Genomic DNA, 10,221 nt, shown 5'->3' on the forward strand with positions numbered 1-10,221 from the left:
TTCCAGCTCCGGCACGGCCTCGGGCAGCCCATTAAATGAAAACAAACCACTGATCTCATTAGCGAGCGCTCCCCGGGCTCGCCCGTCCTGCCTCTCAAGGAGGAGGATGCGAACCCTTGGAGAGGAAATACGGGAAATGTGAAAAATGCCGATCATTTGGGTTTTTAAAAAAATTTTTAAAGTTTAATGATAATAAAATGGTTATAAAAATAGTAATGTAATCAGAGTAATAATAATTTGGACAATTTGGATTAAGACAATATGAGACAATAGAAACAAAGAGTTACGGACTTCCAGGTACCTCTTTCTGGGCAACATAAGCCTGAAAAAGGACCCACATTAACAGAGGATTAACCCTTAAAAACAATAACCTCTTGCATATTCATACATCTCATACATGATGCATAAATTCCATTCAAACACAGGATTCTGTCTGGGCAGTGTCAACTTCTTCCTCTGAATCCTGACCGGCTGGATAAATTCTCTTTCTCTGAAAGATTCAGGTGTCCTGTGGCTGCTATCTCACTGCAGCTCCTTTCTTTTAAAAGTATCTTACATAGCATAGTTTCTCTTTTAACATTATGTTATAACCTAAAAGTATATTTAACACACTACTTAAGAAAATTAATACAGCGTAACTTTCTAACATAATACATTTGGTATTATTGTACATGTGGCATTTTGTAATTGGACAGAAAAGTCCATATTGAGGGCTTTGAGGAACCAATTATTGGGTTAAAAAGGAAAATAATTTAGGTGCCAGTTGTTAATTGGAGAATTTAGTCTTAAAAGACCTTGTAACAAGAGGTAGTTTATTGTATTTGCAGGGAGCCTGGACAAAGGAAGGAATGATGAATCTGACTCCATGTTCTTAGAAGGCTAATTTATTATTTTATGGTACTATATTATATTAAAGAATACTAAACTATACTCAAAAATACAGAAAGGATACTTACAGAAGGCTAAAAAGATAATAATGAAAACTCCTGACTCTCTCCACAGTCCTGACACAGCTTGGCCCTGATTGGCCAAAGAGTGAAAACAACTCCCAGCAGAATCCAATGGAACAATCACCTGTGGGTAAACAATCTCCAAACACATTCCACATGAGCACAACACAGGAGAAGCAAATGAGATAAGAATTGTTTTCATTTTTCTCTGAGGTTTCTCAGCTTCCCAGGAGAAGAAATCCTGGCAAAGGGATTTTTTAGAAAATATGATGGTGAGAGTTATATTGTATTCATTTTCTTAAGTAATGTGTTTAATATAGTTTTAGGCTATAACAAAATGTTAAAATAGAAACCATGCTATGTAAGATACTTTTTTTAAATAGAGGAATGAGGAACTTGCAGTGAGATAGCAGCCACAGGACACCTGAATCTTTCAGAGAAAGAGAATTTATTACCCCATTATCAGAAGAAATGAACTGCTTCCTGCCTCACTCAGCCCTGAAGAGCCGTCAGGATTCAGAGGAAGAAGCTGACACTGACCAGAGAGAATCCTGTGTTTGAATGGAATTGATGCATCCTGTGTGAGGTGTATGAATATGCAACAGGTTATTGTTTTTAAGGGTTAATCCTCTGTTAATGTGGGTCCTTTTTTGGGCTTATTTTGCCCAGAAAGAGGTACCTGGACAGTCCAGAACTCTTTGTTTCTATTGTCTCATATTGTCCTAATCCAAATTGTCCAGATTTTTATTACTCTAATTATAGTGCTTTTTTTATAACCATTTCATTACTATTAAACTTCTAACATTCTAAAAACAAGTTATTGGCATTTTTCACACCTTCTGTGGCTGTTGCTGAGCTGGGGAAGTAACAAATATCACCACATGGTCCTGCTTTTAATTGCAGCAGGTTCTTCCTCTGGATCTGCTGAGTTTTGCTGCTCCTGCTGTCCCTTTCCTCTACATCCAGCCAAAACCTGGAATTTGCTTTCAGCTGCAGCAGGAGATGCAGGCAGAGGCAGAAAGGAGCCCTGAGGCCAGAGCAAAAGAGGTTTTTGTCCTTTTTGGAGGTTCTCTGTCCTGGAAGGGCCACACAAGGATGTTCCATGCCTGCAACAGGAATTCCCAGATTATCCCAGGCATTATCCCAGGATCTCTGGGTGACCATGACATTTGTGACAAGGGTCATCCCCCGCTGCTTGAAAACTGCAGGAGAAATGGCATTTCTGGCCAAAATGGGGAGCCACAAACCTGGAGGAGAAGCTTTAAGTGCAGTGTGTGGTGACAAGGAGACATTGCCAGCTGCCAGGACCAACAGGAAGGGATAAAAACAAACACTGATGATCAAAAAAAAAATCAACCCGAGGGGTTATTTCAGCTGCTGGAGGCCCTTGCTCAGGTCCCTTCTCTGAAATGAGCACAGAAATTAAAGGGATGCTCCTGGAAGCACTCAAGGCTGGGTTGGATGTGGCTTGGAGTGATTTAGGAAGGGAGGTTTGGACTCACAGAGAAAGAATTGACAGAGCTGCTTCCTCCTCCAGGCTCAATCAGCTTTTCTGCTTGGTTTTTGTCATCTGTCCATGTATTTCCCTCCTCCTCTGCTGCCAGGATCTGCGCAGCAATTACACCCAGACTGCTGCAGGCCGTGCTCACCCCTGCCAACACCAGTGCAGGAAAACACAAGTCATTAAAATTAATAACAACCTGCCAGGCACTCAAGACACAGTGAATCAGCAGTGAAACTCAGACCTAAAGGCTGCCCTCGTGGGGCTTGGAAGCTGAAGAAAGGAGTTTCACATAATTATGTGTTCATGCTTGGATTTTAATTACATCCACGTGGAGACAGCATTTGTTATTTCATGAGCGTTGCTCTTAAAGGCATGAATTTGGGATAACCACAATTTTTTGTGAGAGAGGCAGTGAGTGAATCCATCCATCCATCCATCCATCCATCCATCCATCCATCCATCCATCCATCACGTCTGACTGTGATTTCAAGACCCTGTGCCAATTTATTAGAGGCCAGCTCGCCCCAGGCTGGTAAATTCAGTGTGAAGGCAGCCCTGAGCAGCAGGGTTTGTAGGGAGATCCCAGACAGATGCTCAGTAAATCAGGGGACTCACATGATCCCATAAATCAGGATCCTGATTAGGGTCAGAGGCTGCACGTGCTGCACAAAGCAGTGCCCAGGACCGTGGGAGGAGAGCCAGAATTTCTCTCCATGGCAAATTATAAATTACTGGAATGTGCAAAGCCCTTGTCTCAGAGGATGAATAAAATTCCTCCTGGTCTTTTAGGGATTCTGCTCTCACCTGGAATTCTGTCTCTATGAGAGGCAGAAAAGAAGTCACTGCTTCTCCAAACACATCTATGAATGTTGTCACAGACATATTTTATGAAAAATCCTTTTGCCAGGACCTTTTCTCCTGAGAGGCTGAGAAGCTTCAGCTTCTCCATGTTTTGCTGCTTTGGAATGTGATTTGGAGAATTGTTTACCCAGCATGTGAAATTGTTTTTACTTGATGACCAATGACAGCCACCTGTGTCGAGGCTGTGAGCAGTCACAAGATTTTAGTATCATTCCATTCTTTTCTATTCCTTGCTAGCCTTCTGATAAAATCCTTTCTTCTGTTATTTTAGTATATTTTTAATATATAATTTTCTTTTAATATAATATATAAAATAAAATAATAAATCAGCCTTCTGAAACATGGAGTCAAGATTCTCATGTCTTCCTGTGAACACCACCACAGGATGTCACCCACTGGAAGGCAGAGCTTGGGCACCAGCTCACCCCAGGACAGCCCTGGATGTTGATATCCCAGTGGAAAAGGGAATATGTGATTTATGTGATAAGGGAATATGTGATTTGCACAAACCATTGAGGAAATTCTGATTATATTGATGTACAGGGTGACCCTTAAGCCAGGCTCCATGGGCTACCTCAGAATCAGGAATGTGCTGCCTGTCTATAAATATTTGTATAAAATATATAAATAAAAATAAATGTAATATATGTATAAATAAATTTTAACAGAAAATAAATAAATATCTTTAATATCTTAATATCTTTATTTTCCTGTTTGTTTTCTTGTTCACTTCCTGCTTCCTCCAACAGGAAGAGCTGCAGTTCCCAGTGTTTAATTCTGGGCAGGTTAAATCCCTTTGGTGGAATTTCATTATCTTCCCCAGGTACGTGGAGCATGAAGTTAATGGGATCAGAGCTTAGCCAGGCACAAAAATGAGGGAAAAATCAACTAAAAAGGTGAATTGGCTGTGGCTGAGCACAAAAGTGGCACAAACAGCTTCTTAATTAGGCACAGGGATAATTAAATCACTTGGGCAGGGAAGCATGGACGTAGCAGAGAATCTGGGAATGTTTGGGATGGAAAAGACCTCAAATCCCACCCAGTCCCACCCCATCCATGGGCAGGGACACCTTCACTGGCCCAGGGTGCTTCAGAACATGAAGTTCATGGGATCAGAGCTGTTCTGGCTTAGCCAGGCACAAAAATGAGGGGAAAATAAATTCATTAAGGTGAATTGACTGTGGCTGAGCACAAAAGTGGCACAAACGGCCTCTTAATTAGCTACAGGGATAATGAAATCACTTGGGCAGGGAAGCATGGACATATCAACACAGCAGAGAATCTGGGAATGGTTAGGGATGGAAGAAACCTCAAATCCCACCCAGTTCCACCCCATCCATGGCAGGGACACCTTCACTGGCCCAGGTGGTTCCGAGTTTGGCCTTGGGCACTTCCATGGATCCAGGGCAGCCACAGCTGCTCTGGGCACCCTGTGCCAGGGTCTGCCCACCCTCACTGGGAGGAATTTCTCCTCCTTTAAACCCTGTCACCCTGATTTTTTAAATTTTTCTAACCTTCTGATGTTTACATTCTTGTGAGGAGCTTTCTCACACACTTGATGTAAATAACTCATTGGTTTGCATTCTTTTATGGAGGAGGAGAAATTTGGTTTGTGCAGTGTCATTGGAGAGGTGGCACTGTCACCCTGCAATCCACTGTCACTTTTGGAAATCTGTAAATATTGGAGTCAGAATTAAACTTCCCTCCTTTTTGCCTTAGAAAATCCAGTGTCTACATCCTTCTGTTTCGTGTCCTAAAGTGACAAAACCCAGCTTTAAACTGAAAGTTTCAGACTCAGCCCTCCCCCTCAGGCAGAAGCAGTGCAGCCCCATTTCAAAATTTCATTTCAGTGCATAAAATTTCATTTCACTTCATTTCACTTCAGTCAGTTTCAAAAAATTTCATTCCATTCCATTGCATACAATTTCATTTCACTTCATTTCACTCACTTAATTCCAGAAAATTTCATTTAATTCCAAGAAATTATGTTTCACTTCATTCCATGCAGTTTCATTCCATTTCATGAAATAGAATGGCACTTAAAATTTTATTTTCTTTCACTCCCCAAAATTTCATTTCATTTCATGAAATTGTTTTTCATTTCATTTAATTCCGTGAAACGAAATGAAATTTCCTGTCAGGAAATGAAATTTTGAAATTCCATTTCATTTAATTTCATTCCACAAAATTTCATTGCATTTCATTTCATTCCAAGAAGTGAAATGAAACTTCCTTTCATGAAATGAAATTTCGTTTTATTTCATTGGATTGCACAAAAATTTGTTTCATATCACTCCATGAAATTTCATTTTAATTTGTTTCATTCCATTCCATGAAATTTCCTGTGATCTCCAATACTGTTCCTTGAACAAGACCCACACAAATTTCAAGGAAAAGGAAAGGTGGAGGAATTCTCCAAAAGTTCTCATCACCAAATCCAGGAGTGACCAAGCCCTCCAGCACTTTCCAGCAGAAATTCAAAGATTTCTCTTAAAAATAAAGGTGATTTTTTTGGTTTTTTTTTTTTTTTTCAATATTTAGTTTTAAAACCAAATTGTTCATGAACAATTTGTGCTTCCTTGTCCTGGATTGTCAAACCCTGTCCCCAGCTCTTCATGGGGTCAGGTTTCAAGGATGCCTCATCTAGAGCATGAAATTTCAAATCTTTATTTTAAAATCATCTTCAAAACATCTGCAAGTGCCCAGGAATCATAAATAATTCTGAATAAGACTGGGAAATACCTGGAAAATGAGGAATTTTGGGCAAAACCCATTGCTGACAGCATTTCAAACCTTGAGCGGAGTCAGCTCTATGGAATGGTGAATTTCAGGTGGGTTTTTAGTAATTTTTTTTACACTGCATTTTGGAGAATCAGCTGCTAATGGCAATCATTTCCATTTCCATAATACACAAAGTGGCTAATTGAAAAAGCAAAAATATTGTGAATAATTTCAGCCCATGTGCTCACAGGGATCTTGCGATGCAGAGTGAATTTAATTAATTCTTTATTTTTGTAAAACAAACACTTTCCTCAATGCCAGCCCTGTGTGGGTCTTGTCGGACCTGAAAATCAGATTTGGCTCTGCTCAATTTCAGCTGTTCTGACTGGATGGGTGGGATTAGGAGCAGAAATTTGTTTTTCCAGAGGTAACAGAGCTCAGAGTTCAGCTGGGGATCCAAGACAGGGAACATCTTCCAAACCATTTTTTCATAGAATGCTTTTGGACAATTACAAATTAACAATATTTCAATTTAATTTAGCAAGTTTGCTGTGGGAACTTGTTACAGATGGAGACCAAATTTGCTTTTTCTGAAGTATAAAAAGAATTTTGCCCTCTGTTGAGTGCTTCATGAAGTCACATGTGGGATCTGACGTGACAAGGACACGGCACAGGAGCGGAGCAGGGAACTCAGGATATCACAGAGGCACCTCAGAGCATCAGGGAAAGGAAACAAAGCGGGGAAATTACCCCCAAAATATTTTAGATTATAAAAGGTTATAGGATTATGAAATTGGCTATAAAAACTAATTTTTTAAAAATATTATATATGTATATATATATATATATATATATGTATGTTAGTATATGATATTAATGTATAATATTTTATATATATTATATTATATATTATATATAATATATAAAAGCATATAATATATTACAGATTATATATTATTTACATATATAATATATATTATATATGTAATATATTGCATATATATTGAATGTATATATAAATTCTAATATTTTATTGTACTTATAATTGTAATATATATTATATTATATTGCATATATTGTATATTTTATTGCATATATTGCAATAAATATTGCATATCTATAGTAATATATAATAAAATAGATAGTTTACATTAAATATTAAATATTAAAATATAATAATTATATAATCGATGTAATGTAATAGGTATTATATTATAGTACATTATATAATATAATATCATATTAGAATATCTATATAAAATATATAAATAAATGTATTATATATATAAATAAATAAATTTTTAAAGAAAATAAATGAATTTAAAATGAAAATGAAAAAAAAATTAAAATAAATAAATAAGTAAATAAATATTGTCGTTATTTGTAATACATATTACATATATAATTATATATATAATTATATACAATATTTACGTATATAACGTTTTATACACATACATATGTATATATGTATATATGTGTATATATATATATACACATATATACATATATACATATGTATATATGTATATATGTGTGTATATATATATATATATATATATCAGCAACACCTCCTGGATGCTCTCATGGCTGGGAGGGCTCTGCCTGACCCAGCAGTGACGCCGGCTGGAAAAACTGAAAATTGCAGAAATTTCTTTGCTCGCGGCCAGAGACAGAACTGCAGGAGTCGAGGGCTCCAATTCCCTGTGATTATTTCTGGTTTTTTCTATACATTATAGTAAATATTTGGAATATCCAAGGACTATTTCCATTTTCAAGGCTAAAGCATCACAGGGCTGTTCCATCCTGCCTCATTTCTGCCATCATTGAACCTTTCCTGTTGAATTTCTCCCCCAAAACCCCAAAAGCAGCTCAGGATTTTTTGTCAGGCAGCAGAAACCACGAGCTCAAATATGTTCTGGAACCACACTCCAGGCAGAATTCCCTCTGCAAATTCCAGCCATAAAATAATAAATACTGACCGTGGAATTATGGAAGAGAGGGAGGAGAATGATGGTTCTACCTCAATCAGGAGAGCTGAAAGATATAAAAAATTATTCTGTGTACACCTGAGCAATTTCCTAATTACAGAATGAGGAACTGAAGCCACAATTTATCCTGACTTCCAGATTTTGCAGCCTTTTGTGGAGTGTTTCCAGATGCTAGGTTTATATATATACATTAAAAAATTAATTTCAGCATATTTCTAGATTTCAGTCTCTGTCCAAAGTATCACCCCTGCCTCCCTGACCAATTCACTGATGCCTGTCCCTATACATTACCTCACATTTTAAAAACAAAATGTTTTCGTTTTGAACATTTTTAAACAAACACTTTTTAAAACATTTTAGAATTCTGTCCCCTGTAGTTTACCTCACATCCCCTTTCTAAAAACTCTTCATTCCATCCCTTACAGATTTTATCCCTCAAATTTTCCCTACTTATCCCCTAATGACCTCAATTTTAAGCCCCAAAATATCACCTATCAATCTCCTCAATTTCACATCAAAGTTTTCATTTTCTCCAGCTCAGATGACTCGGATTTTATCCCTAAAAATGTTCATTTTATCCCCAAAATGTTCATTTTATCCCATAAAATCGGCAATAAACGGGACCCCCCGCCCACTTGCAGTACCGAGGTTTCGCCACCGGTCGGCAGCACTGATCAAAGAAAGCCACTGCGCATGCGCCGCTTCCCTCAGTTCCATCCCACATTTAATTACGAGTGGAACGGGGATTCGGCTTTTTGGGGGGATTTTGGTGGATTTACGGGGGTTTTTGTTCGTTTTTTGTTCGGTTCGAAGGGGTTTTGTGGGGTTTTATGGGGTTTTTTTGGTTGTAGTGTCACTGAGTCAAGGGGGGCTGCAGTTCCTCATATTCACCACGTGGTGGCAGCAGCGACTGAAGTAAAGCCCCCGTCCCGGACTTATTTTTCTTACTTTTTATTATTTTAATTTATAAATACTGAAGTTATATTTGCCCTTTCAAACCCTACGGTTTAATAGAGAGAGCTTTCTTATGTGCTAAAATCCTGTATATCAGACAGCAGACACGGTTTTTGTTTTAAAAACACTTTTTACCTATATTAATTTTGTCAACGTGTAAATATATATATGTATGTGTGTCTGTGTTTATGTACATATGTATTTATTAACTTTTATTTATATATATAAAATTATTTTTATATATTTATATGTATTTGTCAATATATAATATATAAAATATAATATATTGTATATAATTTTATCTGTAATATCTACAAATATATTTATTATACTATATAATTATTTCTATTATATGTATAATTACATATATTATATTCTATTATGTATATAATTATACCTATAATATATGCAACATATATCGATATAATTATATTTTATATATCATATATATGAGATATACATCATATATGATATATAATATACATAGTATATATAATTATATTATCTATTTCTCAATACATAAAATATCTTTTTAATATAATATATTTATTTTATAAACATATCTATTTTTGTAAATATATAAAATATATATGAATGCATAAAGATGAGGAACTTTAAAACTTTTAAGTATTTACACACACACACACTTCCTGTGAGTTTTCAGGCATTTTTGAGGCTGTAAACTTCTTTTTTTGAGCGTCCACCTGCCCCCCTTGATTCTCTACCCATCCTTTCCCTCATGCCACAATGGAGCTGGAAGTCAAGACGAAAATGCAAAGAGTAAACAGGAAAAACAACGCAAATATCAATAATTCTATTTACAGTAAAAATTTGTTTACATAAATCCAGCAAAAACATTCCCCCTAGAGAAATCCTGGATTTCCTTTTGCAGTCACTGAGCTGGCACAGCTGCAAACTGATGCCATTAAATTTTTATCTCGAAAATACAGTTACCCTTCAAGGAAGGATTTTAAAGACATTTTAAAATGTCATTTAAATTATTTTTATTTTTAACTTAATAACTAACTACTTGTGGCTCTCAATGTGGACTTTTTTATCTAATTACATAATACTACTAAAATCTATAAAGAATAGGGTGAAGAAGGACCAGCTTCTGCCTTTATTTTGGCTATATTTATTCTGCCTATATTCCTTATTCTGCCTATATATATATATATGTAACACAATTTTTATTTTGTTATATTACTATATTCTAAAACTTTAAACTTTAGGTTTTCTA

Source organism: Ammospiza nelsoni, chromosome 4, assembly GCF_027579445.1.
Source record: "Ammospiza nelsoni isolate bAmmNel1 chromosome 4, bAmmNel1.pri, whole genome shotgun sequence".
Taxonomy (NCBI): domain Eukaryota; kingdom Metazoa; phylum Chordata; class Aves; order Passeriformes; family Passerellidae; genus Ammospiza; species Ammospiza nelsoni.